Source organism: Pseudophryne corroboree, chromosome 6 (genome assembly GCF_028390025.1).
Source record: "Pseudophryne corroboree isolate aPseCor3 chromosome 6, aPseCor3.hap2, whole genome shotgun sequence".
Classification (NCBI taxonomy): Eukaryota; Metazoa; Chordata; class Amphibia; order Anura; family Myobatrachidae; genus Pseudophryne; species Pseudophryne corroboree.
In genome coordinates, this window is record NC_086449.1 from 245,105,537 (window position 1) to 245,117,713 (window position 12,177).

The 12,177-nt window shown below is 46.1% G+C and overlaps 1 protein-coding gene across 1 annotated transcript in view; it reads right to left on the minus strand.

The window, feature by feature from the left end:
• Nucleotides 1-12,177, minus strand: part of IDH2 (isocitrate dehydrogenase (NADP(+)) 2) — a 47,430-nt gene that overhangs the window by 34,744 nt on the left and 509 nt on the right. The gene's annotated exons all lie outside the window — the stretch shown is intronic.

Below are 12,177 nucleotides of genomic sequence, written 5' to 3' on the forward strand. Positions count from 1 at the left end.
CTCCCCTGTAGTTTTCAGGCTCAAAGGGTTAAAAAGAGGGGGGCACTAAATTTAGGCGCAATATTGTTTATACAAGCAGCTATTGGGGGAAAAATCACTCAGTTATAGTGTTAATCCCTGCATTATATAGCGCTCTGGTGTGTGCTGGCATACTCTCTCTCTGTCTCCCCAAAGGACTTTGTGGGGTCCTGTCCTCAGTCAGAGCATTCCCTGGGTGTGTGCTGTGTCGGTACGGCTGTGTCGACATGTGGGATGAGGAAGGTTACGTGGAGGTGGAGCAGAGGCCGATAAATGGGATGTCGCCCCCTGTGGGGCCGACACCAGAGTGGATGGATAGGTGGAAGGTATTAACCGACAATGTCAACTCCTTACATAGAAGGCTGGATGACGTAAAACAGCTGTGGGACAGCCGGCTTCTCAGCCCGCGCCTGCCCAGGCGTCTCAAAGGCCATCAGGGGCTCAAAAAAGCGCCCGTTACCTCAGATGGCAGACACAGATGTCAACACGGAGTCTGACTCCAGTGTCGACGAGGTTGAGACATATACACAACCCACTAGGAACATCCGTTACATGATCTCGGCAATGAAAAATGTGTTACGCATTTCTGACATGAACCCAAGTACCACATAAAATGGGTTTTATTTTTGGGGAGAAAAAGCAGCCAGTGTTTTGTTCCCCCATCAGATGAATGAATGAAGTGTGTAAAGAAGCGTGGGTTCCCCCGATAAGAAACTGGTAATTTCTAAAAAGTTACTGATGGCGTACCCTTTCCCGCCAGAGGATAGGTCACGTTGGGAGATATCCCTTAAGGTGGATAAGGCGCTCACACGGTTGTCAAAAGGTGGCACTGCCATCTTAGGATACTGCCACCTTGAAAGAACCTGCTGATAAAAAGCAGGAGGCGATCCTGAAGTCTGTATTTACACACTCAGGTTATATACTGAAACCTGCAATTGCCTCAGCATAAATAGTGCTGCTGCAGCGTGGTCTGATACCCTGTCAGATAATAAGAATTTACTTACCGATAATTCTATTTCTCGTAGTGGATGCTGGGAACTCCGTAAGGACCATGGGGAATAGCGGCTCCGCAGGAGACTGGGCACAAAAAGAAAAGCTTTAGGACTACCTGGTGTGCACTGGCTCCTCCCCCTATGACCCTCCTCCAAGCCTCAGTTAGGATACTGTGCCCGGACGAGCGTACACAATAAGGAAGAATTTTGAATCCCAGGTAAGACTCATACCAGCCACACCAATCACACCGTACAACCTGTGATATGAACCCAGTTAACAGCATGATAACAGAGGAGCCTCTGGATAGATGGCTCACAACAACAATAACCCGATTTGTTAACAATAACTATGTACAAGTATTGCAGATAATCCGCACTTGGGATGGGCGCCCAGCATCCACTACGGACTACGAGAAATAGAATTATCGGTAAGTAAATTCTTATTTTCTCTGACGTCCTAGTGGATGCTGGGAACTCCGTCAGGACCATGGGGATTATACCAAAGCTCCCAAACGGGCGGGAGAGTGCGGATGACTCTGCAGCACCGAGTGAGAAAACTCCAAGTCCTCCTCAGCTAGAGTGTCAAATTTGTAAAATTTTACAAAAGTATTTGACCCTGACCAAGTAGCAGCTCGGCAGAGTTGTAAAGCCGAGACCCCTCGGGCAGCCGCCCAAGATGAGCCCACCTTCCTTGTGGAGTGGGCTTTTACAGATTTTGGCTGTGGCAGGCTTGCCACAGAATGCGCAAGCTGAATTGTACTACAAATCCAGCGAGCAATAGTCTGCTTAGAAGCAGGAGCACCCAGCTTGTTGGGTGCGTACAGGATAAATAGCGAGTCAGATATTCTGACTCCAGCCGTCCTGGAAACATATTTTCAGGGCCCTGACAACGTCCAGCAACTTGGAGTCCTCCAAGTCCTTAGTAGCCGCAGGTACCACAATAGGCTGGTTCAGATGAAACGCTGAAACCACCTTTGGGAGAAATTGAGGACGAGTCCTCAATTCTGCCCTGTCCGTATGAAAAATCAGGTAAGGGCTTTTACAGGATAACGCCGCCAATTCGGACACACGCCTGGCTGAAGCCAGGGCCAACAACATGACCACTTTCCATGTGAGATATTTTAATTCCAGTGTTGAGTGGTTCAAACCAGTGTGATTTTAGGAAATCCAAAACATTCAGATCCCAGGGTGCCACTGGAGGCACAAAAGGAGGCTGTATATGTAGCACTCCCTTAACAAACGTCTGGACTTCAGGCACTGAAGCCAGTTCTCTCTGAAAGAAAATCGACAGGTCCGAAATCTGGACCTTAATGGATCTTAACTTTAGGCCCATAGACACTCCTGCTTGCAGGAAATGCAGGAATCGACCTAGTTGAAATTCCTCCGTCTGGGCCTTTTTGGCCTCGCACCACGCAACATATTTCCGCCAGATGCGGTGATAATGCTTTGCGGTTACATCCTTTCTGGCTTTTATCAAAGTAGGGATGACTTCGTCTGGAATGCCTTTTTCCTTTAGGATCCGGCGTTCAACCGCCATGCCGTCAAACGCAGCCGCAGCAAGTCTTGGAACAGACAGGGTCCCTGCTGGAGCAGGTCCCTTCTCAGAGGTAGAGGCCACGGGTCCTCTGTGAGCATCTCTTGAAGTTCCGGGTACCAAGTCCTTCTTGGCCAATCCGGAGCCACGAGAATAGTTCTTACTCCTCCCCGCCGTATAATTCTCAGCACCTTGGGTATGAGAGGCAGAGGAGGGAACACATACACCGACTGGTACACCCACGGTGTTACCAGAGCGTCCACAGCTATTGCTTGAGGGTCCCTTGACCTGGCGCAATACCTGTCCAGTTTTTTGTTGAGGCGGGACGTCATCATGTCCACCTTTGGTTTTTCCCAACGGTTTATCATCATGTGGAAGACTTCTGGGTGAAGTCCCCACTCTCCCGGGTGGAGGTCGTGCCTGCTGAGGAAGTCTGCTTCCCAGTTGTCCACTCCCGGAATGAACACTGCCGACAGTGCTATCACATGATTTTCCGCCCAGCGAAGAATCCTTACAGCTTCTGCCATTGCCCTCCTGCTTCTTGTGCCGCCCTGTCTGTTTACATGGGCGACTGCCGTGATGTTGTCCGACTGGATCAGCACCGGCTGACCTTGAAGCAGAGGTCTTGCTTGGCTTAGAGCATTGTAAATGGCTCTTAACTCCAGGATATTTATGTGAAGTGATGTCTCCAGGCTTGACCACAAGCCCTGGAAGTTTCTTCCCTGTGTGACTGCTCCCCAGCCTCGCAGGCTGGCATCCGTGGTCACCAGAACCCAGTCCTGAATGCCGAATCTGCGGCCCTCTAGAAGATGAGCACTCTGCAACCACCACAGGAGAGACACCCTTGTCCTTGGGGACAGGGTTATTCGCTGATGCATCTGAAGATGCGATCCGGACCATTTGTCCAGCAGGTCCCACTGGAATGTTCTTGCGTGGAATCTGCCGAATGGGATTGCTTCGTAGGAAGCTACCATTTTTCCCAGGACCCTTGTGCATTGGTGCACTGATACTTGGCCTGGTTTTAGGAGGTTTCTGACTAGCTCGGATAACTCTCTGGCTTTCTCTTCCGGGAGAAACACCTTTTGCTGGACTGTGTCCAGGATCATCCCTAGGAATAGAAGACGTGTCGTCGGGATCAGCTGCGATTTTGGGATATTGAGAATCCAACCGTGCTGCCGCAGCACTACTTGAGAGAGTGCTACTCCGACTACCAACTGTTCCTTGGATCTTGCCCTTATCAGGAGATCGTCCAAGTAAGGGATAATTAAAACTCCCTTCCTTCGAAGGAGTATCATCATTTCGGCCATTACTTTGGTAAAGACCCGGGGCGCCGTGGACAATCCAAACGGCAGCGTCTGAAACTGATAGTGGCAGTTCTGTACCACAAACCTGAGGTACCCTTGGTGAGAAGGGTAAATTGGGACATGGAGGTAAGCATCCTTGATGTCCAAAGACACCATATAATCCCCTTCTTCCAGGTTCGCGATCACCGCTCTGAGTGACTCCATCTTGAATTTGAACCTCTGTAAGTGTTCAAAGATTTTAGATTTAGAATAGGTCTCACCGAGCCATCCGGCTTCGGTACCACAAACAGCGTGGAATAATACCCCTTTCCCTGTTGCAGGAGGGGTACCTTGATTATCACCTGCTGTGAATACAGCTTGTGAATGGCTTCCAATACCGCCTCCCTGTCGGAGGGAGACGTCGGTAAGGCAGACTTTAGGAAACGGCGAGAGGGAGACGCCTCGAATTCCAATTTGTACCCCTGAGATACCACTTGAAGGATCCAGGGATCCACTTGTGAGTGAGCCCACTGCGCGCTGAAATTCTTGAGACGGGCCCCCACCGTGCCTGAGTCCGCTTGTAGAGCCCCAGCGTCATGCTGAGGACTTGGCAGAAGCGGGAGAGGGCTTCTGTTCCTGGGAACTGGCTGTTTGCTGCAGCCTTTTTCCTCTCCCTCTGCCACGGGGCAGAAATGAGGAGCCTTTCGCCCGCTTGCCCTTATGGGGCCGAAACGACTGCGCCTGATAATACGGCGTCTTTTTATGTTGAGAGGCTACCTGGGGTAAAAATGTGGATTTCCCAGCAGTTGCCGTGGATACCAGGTCCGATAGACCTACCCCAAATAACTCCTCCCCTTTATAAGGCAATACTTCCATATGCCTTTTGGAATCAGCATCACCTGACCACTGCCGCGTCCATAACCCTCTTCTGGCAGATATGGACAGCGCACTTACTCTTGATGCCAGTCGGCAAATATCCCTCTGTGCATCATGCATATATAAAAACGCATCTTTTAAATGCTCTATAGTCAGTAATATAGTGTCCCTATCCAGGGTATCAATATTTTCAGTCAGGGAATCCGACCAAGCCACCCCAGCACTGCACATCCAGGCTGAGGCGATTGCTGGTCGCAGTATAACACCCGTGTGAGTGTATATACATTTTAGGATATTCTCCTGCTTTCTGTCAGCAGGTTCCTTAAGGGTGGCCGTATCCGGAGACGGTAGTGCCACCTGTTTTGACAAGCGTGTGAGCGCTTTATCCACCCTAGGAGGTGTTTCCCAACGTGCCCTATCCTCTGGCGGGAAGGGGTATGATGCCAATAACTTTTTAGGAATTATCAGTCTTTTATCGGGAGAAACCCACGCTTCATCACACACTTCATTTAATTCCTCAGAAGCAGGAAAAACTACAGGTAGTTTTTTCTCACCAAACATAATACCCTTTTTAGTGGTACTTGTACTATCAGAAATGTGTAAAACATTTTTCATTGCCTCAATCATGTAACGTGTGGCCCTACTGGAAGTCACATTCGTCTCTTCATCGTCGACACTGGAGTCAGTATCCGTGTCGGCGTCTGTATCTACCATCTGAGGTAGCGGGCGTTTTAGAGCCCCTGATGGTCTTTGAGACGCCTGGACAGGCACCAGCTGAGTAGCCGGCTGTCTCATGTCATCAACCGTCTTTTGTAAAGAGCTGACACTTTCACGTAAATCCTTCCATAAGCTCATCCACTCAGGTGTCGACTCCCTAGGGGGTGACATCACCAGTACAGGCAATTGCTCCGCCTCCACATCATTTTCCTCTTCATACATGTCGACACAGTCGTACCGACACAGCACACACACAGGGAATGCTCTGATAGAGGACAGGACCCCACTAGCCCTTTGGGGAGACAGAGGGAGAGTATGCCAGCACACCAGAGCGCTATATATATATATGTTGGGATAGGTTCGCTTCTTCTCCCCTTAGTCCCTCGCTGCAGTGAGTGTTGCCAGCAGATCTCACTGTAAAATAAAAAACCTAAATATGCTTCTTTCTAGGAGCTCAGGAGAGCCCCTAGTATGCATCCAGCTCAGCCGGGCACAAGATTCTAACTGAAGTCTGGAGGAGGGTCATAGTGGGAGGAGCCAGTGCACACCAGTTAGACCTAAAGCTTTCTTTATAGTTGTGCCCAGTCTCCTGCGGAGCCACTATCCCCCATGGTCCTTACGGAGTCCGAGCATCCACTTAGGACGTCAGAGAAATATCCTAGAGTGAACACTACTATGGGGATAGCTTAAACTGCTAAGTAAAGCCATCCTGCCTATGGCCAGTAGTGGGGACCAGCTAAGCTGCTCCTACTGTGCAGGGTGGACATCTGCCACGCACGTGCATTTTCCTCCAACCTTTTCACAAGCAAAGTCAGGCTGCCAGCAACCAGGAAAAGACGAAGATACTGCCTAGGCCTGAAAGGGTAATTATTGATAAATTCTGGTGGTATCTAATCTTGCACAGCAAGGAGTGGCATTAACGCAAAACTAAAGTTCCCACCTGTTGCTGACAGTATTAAAAAAGAAAGTCTAAATGTGAATTGGCCAGACGCAAGCTTATAAGGGTACAGTAGATAATTGTAATCAGACACTTTAAGCAAAGCCCAAAAAGTTACCACCTTTAGTTACTGCATTAGCAAGGTAGTAAATGCATTGCACCAGTGTTAATTTCATCAACGAAAATTTAGACTAAAACTATTAGTCGACGAAGGTTTTTTATGTGACTAAAATGTGACGATAACGAAAATAGAAATTTCTTAACGAAAATGTTAACTAAATATTCGTTCATGTTGTCACTACTAAAACGGACTAGACGAAAATGCTGTATCATTTTCATCAGGACACCACATTTTTCCAGTGATTAAAGAATCCAAAAAATCAATACTGTATTTTAGACCGTTTTATCCAGCCTCTGTTCCTAGATTTACTTATTACTTGCACTGCGGCTGCACAACAACTGTCATGAGAATCACAGCAAGTTTATGTAACTAGCTAATTAGTTAACTTTAGCTTATACCCCTTTTCCACTAGCTCAAGAAGCACGGGTAAATGCATGGGGGTGCACATTTACCCGTGTTTCTTGCAAGTGGAAAAGGGTCCCTCTGCAAAAACCAGATGAAGTGATCCAGTAATCCTACCCGGGTAGCTTACCGGGTTGAACACGAGTTCAACCCGGTAAGCTGTGCAGTGTAAACAGAAGCGCTCCCGTTCAGTGTATGGAAGGGTGGCGCTTGGAGATCATGTGATCTCCCGGCGCCGTGTCGCCAGTGTCACCAACTCAGCAATTTGCTGGGTTGGTAAGTGCAGTGGGAAAGGGGGCTTAGCACGGGCTGCAGCCAGGTAACACCCGTGTCAGGCTCCCGGCTGCGACCCGTGCTTCTAGGTGGAAAAGGGGTATAACTATATATTATAATATGCATCCTTACAGCTTCATTTTATTTTGCAGTAGACTAGTACTGTACTACTTGTATCAGGCAGCTTGTATTTTTCTTTTATTTAAATTAACATTTTTCAATTAAAAATAAACAATTGTATTTTTGAATTGATCCAGTATTTGCAGAAAATAAATTACCTGCTGTGAAGGAAATCGTATTTGTGTTGTACTTGTTTGATATCTAGATTAAACACATAGTGAAAGGTATACAAAGTACAGTATTCAAGGGAATGTTAGGGAAATGATCTTCATCAAAATTCATTAGAGTATCAAAACTGCAAAGCTATGACTAAATCAATGACTAAAATTAGACGAAAATGTTCGTCAAGATCCACTGACTAAAACTTGACTAAGAAAATTAAAAAATTTAACTAAAATGTGACATTTAAATTCGTAAAATTTTAGGAAAGTGACTAAGACTAAAACGAAATTGAAAATCCCTGACAAAATTAACACTGCTTTGCACTGTCTTTGAAGTTCAAGTCATTGCGGATATGAAATACCATCCCCCCAATGATACATGAAAATGTACTGGGATCTTGACGCTTGGGGTGCTGGTATCAGAATACAGACAGCAGCATCCTGACACACAGGACCCAGACACCTGTTCGGTAAGTAGTCTAAACCCTAAGCCCCTACCCATCCCTTGCCACAGCCTAATCCTAGCCCTCCCCCTTCTTAGTGGCTAAACCTAACCTTCCCCAGGATTCTGGTGCCAGCAATGCAATCCATGTCAGGATGCTGGCATTGGTCTTCTGACCAGTGTCTGTATTCCAATTGCCAGCATCCCGAACACTGGTATGCTGACCAGATAACACATCATAGATACAGATCTGTAATGTGTTTAGCCTAGTTTTGTAAGGAGAACTTATATAGATAAAAAGCATTCTAGTGAGCAAGCACTGCTAGTTACTTGCTTCTCTCTCCCCCCTACCTTCCCCAAACGTGGCTGTTTACATTTAATTCTAGTTACATGCATTTGTTATATTACACATAGGCCTTGGAGCACTGTATTAACCAATACTTACTGCTGTGATAGCAATAAAAACTGGAGTTTGCATTGCAAAAGCCTACCAAGAGGCAAATCAGGCATCAGTAGTAATGGTAGAATTGAAGGTCTGCAAACGGGTTTGATATGTATTAGTCACATGACCGCCAGCACCCCTACAAGTAAAGACATCATACGGCTTGCCAATGGACTGAACAATGATTTGCGTTAATCACAACATATTTCTTACAACAGTAAGCCAACAGATAAAGCAGCTGCTACATTATGGCAAGGTGGTCATCCTATGGGTGCAATAGGATAATACTGCTAGTATTGTGAAAAGTTCCTGTGCAAACCATTAATCACTGGATTACTTTTAAAAATGGAGTCAATATAACCTGCACTCCTGAGTGCAATATAGAAGGTAGTCCCTACAGTATTGCCTAATGGACTCTCTTCTAAACACAAGTATGTACGTTATTTCTGCCCTCAGTACAAGGAATAGCAGTGATTGGGGCCAATTCACATTTTTTTCCATGGCCACCACTAGAGGGCACTAAGCAGCAGCAATTCAATTGTTCTGCCTCCTGAGGAGCAAGAAAGTGTGTAAACTGGGCACTTTGGGCATTCAAACAGGAGTTTGTATGCCCAAAGCAGGGCGTTTAGCCCTTTAGACAGCTAAACCCTGTCTGTTTGGCCGTGACATTCGCAATGTGCAATGGCCGCCCAAATTGTGACCGTTGTTTGGGTGTCTAAAAAGTCCTGTTTAGATGGGATTTTTAGACACACAAAACTACTGAATCAGCCCCAAGAGTCCTCAAGTTGGCCCAAGTACAGAACTTGAGCTTTTGAATGCTACAGGCAAGGATGAAAAATTAAAATGTTAGTCCCAAGAGCATGTGCACATCTATTCACTTATACTATTTTATGTACACTATCAGAACAGCTAGTCATAAGCCTTAAACATGCATTGAATGTTTAAAGACCTTAAAACCCATTTCATAGAAAGCAGAGAGAACACAGACGCTTGGAGTGACATATGTAATCAGATCACGTCCCTCAGTCCTACTATCCCAGATAAAAATAGCTCAGTTCAGCAACATAAGCCTTGCATGCAGAAGATTGAGAATCTGTGCAGCTTATTTACACTGCAAACAAGGTGATCTCCTTTGATCATTAGCATTTATTGTTTAACTAACCAAAGCAGGAATCAAGTAGCTGATGGTAGAGTAACTGACAAAAAATGTTGATGGTATACACATTAGTAAATATATACACACACGACACATTCAAACAGTCAAACTTGCCACTATCAACATGAAGCCGCTCATCTGACCTCTACATCAACCTTGAGAATACACTTTCCAAGGACAAGTTCAAACTAAGCCTGTCCAGATCAATCTGTACAATGCCTACTTCATATTTCCTTGAGAAGGTTTACAGAAACCACACAATCCCAATAAGCAGACTAACTACACAATACACTAAGATGCTTTGCAAAACTGCAAGAACTTAGCAGTAAGTGCCATTGAAAAGTGCAAACCAAATCTAGTACAGTTTAGCAAGATTTTTGCACAGTATATTCAAAGAAATAATGGAGGCTGGTAAGCACTACAGCTACGTACGTCACAATGCAAGATCATTCTTTACACTGGAAGTTACACATTCTTCCAAAAACCACTAACTGTCAGCAAGCCGGTCTGTACAGTGTCAATGTTTAGCTTCCTTTGCTTATGCTGCTAGTTGCCACAGAAATACTGTGCAAACTGTTAAGAACCTGCAGGACTGTTTAATCCTTAGGACTATTGAGACCACTAAATTAAGAAAACCAAATATAGCAGAGTAATAGAACCTTACACTTGAAAGGGATAGCTACCACACAATAGGACCTGCAGCCTCACAGGACACTGTCTTTTACAGTAATTGCTGGAAACCGATACTCATTGTGTATGGCTACAATGGAACTGAAGCGCAATCGAATCAACCCTTAAAACTATATCCCATAATTTCTGTACCTTTAATATGCAGCTCTTTCTGAAAACACATCTGAACATGAGTACACCAGCATGATGCAGTCACAATATCCAAAATGAAAATAGTTTTTTGCATGTCACCAATCACATTTCTTGTGATATTTCTGTAGCTTGTAAATGACGGTCACATTAGGCCATGTCTATACATCTGCTCAGACACCTTTTGACTTATGCGGCTCACCACTACCGTCTGGGTCATTATGGCCCTGAAGGTCAAACTGGACCTGTGGCAAGAGTATGACAGCAGTTAACTATGACAGAGGTTCCCAAACGCGGTCCTCAAGGCACCCCAACAGTCCAGGATTTAGGTATATCCATGGCTCAGAACAGATTGTTACATCAAATTGAATTGGGTGCTAATTAAGTCACCTGTGGCCAAGCAGATGCATTTAAAACCGGGACCATTGGGGTGCCTTGAGGACCGCGTTTGGGAACCTGCAACCATCTAAGTGACAAGAAGGAATATCCAGTACATTAGCAGTAAACATTACCATTAACCATTTTGTGTCCTTTTAACACATGTAGTTTCATATGGACTGCAGCAAGTGTAAACGCCACTATAAAGTCTGTTATTTTCAAGCTATGTCAAATAGAGGTCACCACTTACAAACTATTTACCATACATGCAACAAGAGGGAAATTGAATTTGCCATGGTGATATTCGGCCTCACAAACCAAGGTAGAATATGATACAGTAAAGGGCCCCATACAGTAGGACGATAATGCCTGTGTCCATCCGATTTCGGGCACTCGGCCCGATATATCGGATGAAATCTGGCATTTTGGAGGGGTTTCCGATCTACATTCCCATGAGCATCGGTTCCTCCAGATTGAATGTGCTGCACATTCAATCATGTCCTACCCCGCAGGCATGGATGGGATCACCCAAGATATATCATATGCATAAGGACAGCATATGATGTATCTTGGGCAATCTGGCCCCCCGGGAGGCTGCCGGGGTGATCGCCTGCAACATGTTAGACGGACATGTTGCATAAGTGTATGGGGACCCTTTACACTCTCCTGGACAACCCTATGGGGTGTATGGGAAAATCAGAACTGTTACTGGCCATTAGGGACTTCACCCGACTGATGAGGAACATTTGAAATAAACTGGCTTCTTAAATCATGATCTAAAACGTTCATGACAATCAGTCTTTCAGTCAGCACTGAGTACAATGGTATACAGCTGCAGCAGTTGTCAGCACTGTATAGAAGTTTAAAATTTTCCATTTGACGTTTGGTCACGTGCCTGAGGTATGCAGTTACAGCTTTCAGGTTGGATATTAAAGAGGAAAGCGACAGTATACACGCTCTATACATGACAATGTAGATCATATTCATTACAAAACCCTGAAGGAACAATTCCTCCAAAGCAATACATTACTAAATAGGCCATCAACATTTGTTACAGCTGATATATAGCATCACTAAGCGCACACAAGCGTTACTATACTGTAGTAAATATCCTAGGAAGCAGTAAATTACACTCTGGTATTTTTTTTAAATGACACAAGAGGCCTACACCGGCGACCGGAGCTACACAAAGCCCCTCACTCTGCAGCCAACACAGGAGCCACAGTGCATGACACTATACAGAGGCAGCCAGGAGCCCATGCACGGTGATGCTGCATAAGCGGGGACAGCACCAGCGCCTCTCCCTCCCCATATAGGACAAGTGCATGTAGGGATGATGCATCTGCCAAGTCTCCCCGGCCCCATCTCTCCGCCCAGGGATGCTGCCGCTACTGTGCGACCTTCTGGCCGTCAGCTGTCCGGTCCCTGGGTCGCGCTGTACGGATAGGGGGCCGGCCACTGAGGACAAAGGACGTGTAGAGCGCAGTGTGCAGCGCCGGCAGCCGC